We start from the raw sequence: 2,182 nt of genomic DNA, 5'->3' as shown, positions 1-2,182 counted from the left end.
GACAACAAGCATACAATAATTATGATTTAATTATGAAACAAACAATGACAAATAGCAAATTATTATAGAAATCACGGAGAAAATAGGCAGTTTAATATTTAATATGCTAAATATCAAATAACAATTAAGACACATAATTCAAATAACATGTAACAATTAATGTAAGAATTCAAGGATTAATGTTTGACAAAGAATAGGAGAGAAACATTTATTATAATAACTAATTCATGATTTAAAACAATTTATGATTTTTCAAGTAAGTAGGCAAACAGTCGATTTGACGACGTATAGACACTCGTCACCTCACCTATACGCCGTTCACATGCATTTCACATAACAAATAATTTAAGGATTCTATTCCCTCAAGTCAAGGTTAACCCCGACACTTACCTCGCTTTGCAAATTCCAATCAATTATTCAACCACAACTTTTCCTTTTAAATTTGCCTCCAAAAGCTTCAAATCTATTAACAAACAATTCGATATATTCAATACGAATCGTAGGAATTAATTCCATATAAATTTACAAATTTTTCGTATAAAAATTTGAAATTTATTAAAATATTCGGCAGTGGAACCCATGTCTCAAATCCCGGAAAAACTCGCAAAATCCGAACACCCGTTCCGATATGAGTTCAACCATACAAAATTTGTCCAATTCCGATATCAAATGGAACTTCAAATCTTAATTTTTTATTTTTGGAAAGTTTTACTAAAATTCTAATTTCTTCCATCTAAATCCGAAATAAATGATGAATATAGGCTTAGATTTATGAAATACAATCACTATATGATAAAGAACACTTACCCAGTTCGAAATCGTGAAAAACTCCTTTGAAATTGCCCCTAAGCCGAGTTATAATTGAGGGTTTGTGAAAAATGAGAAAAATCCCGTTTTGGTTCTATTTTAAGTCACAGGGGTCAAGCATTCTTCGCGTTCGCGAAGGGCCTGTCGCGTTCGCGATGAGTAGCAGCCCGTGACTTTTGCGTTCGCGAGTCCTCCTTCGCGTTTGCGAAGGCTTTCCCCCTCTGGCCTTCGCGTTCGCGAGGCATTGCTCACATTCGTGATGAAGGAATGATCAACCCTCCCCCATGTGTGCCTAACACTACGCGTTCGCGAGGAGTTGGTCGCGTTCGCGAAGGGTAATGCCCCCATCGCTTTGCGTTCGCGACCAAGCCTTCACGTTCGCAAAGAAGAAAACTTCAGCTGCCCACTTTACTCTTCGCGTTCGCGAGAGTACCTTCGCGAACTCGAAGAAGGACATGCCAGAACACCCGCTGCAGCAAAATACCAGATTTTCAAAGTCCAAAACATCCCGTAGCCTATCCAAAACTCACCCGAGCCCTCGGGGCTCCAAACCAAACATGTACACAAGTCCTAAAATATCATACGAACTTGCTCGCGCAATCAAATCGCCAAAATAACACCTAGAACTACGAATCAAACACCAAATCAAAGGAAGTTTTCAAGAAAACTTTAAAACTTATATTTTTACAACCCGACGTCCGAATCACGTCAAATCAACTCCGATTCTCACCAAATTCGGCAGACAAGTCATAAATATTATAGCCGAGCGCACAATTCAGACGCTCGAGGATATGTTACGAGCATGTGCGTTGGATTTTAAAAGAAGTTGGGATGAACATCTACCTCTTGTTGAGTTTGCATATAATAACAATTACCACTCCAGTATCCAGATGGCTCCGTACGAGGCTTTGTATGGGCGTAAGTGCAGATCTCCTATAGGGTGGTTTGATGTTGGAGAATCTGGGTTACATGGGCCATACCTAGTTCAGCAGGCCTTAAAGAAAGTAAAGCTTAACCGGGAGCGACTGTTGACAACTCAGAGTCGCCAGAAGTCATATTCTGACGTGCGGCGACGAGACTTAGAGTTTGAGGTTAATGACTGGGTATTCTTAAAGGTATCCCCTATGAAGGGAATGATGAGGTTTGGCAAGAAAGGCAAGCTTAGCCCACGGTATATTGGGCCTTACAGGATTATTCGGAGAGTGGGCCAAGTAGCTTATGAGTTAGAATTGCCCTCAGAATTGGAGTCAGTCCATCCGGTTTTTCACGTATCTATGCTACGAAAGTGCATTAGCAATCCTACCAGAGTGGTGTCCACAGATGATGTACAGATTACGGAGGACTTGTCATACAAGGAAATTCCAGTTGGCATCCT

Source organism: Nicotiana tomentosiformis, chromosome 1, assembly GCF_000390325.3.
Source record: "Nicotiana tomentosiformis chromosome 1, ASM39032v3, whole genome shotgun sequence".
NCBI lineage: Eukaryota > Viridiplantae > Streptophyta > Magnoliopsida > Solanales > Solanaceae > Nicotiana > Nicotiana tomentosiformis.
This window is presented reverse-complemented; position numbering follows the sequence as displayed.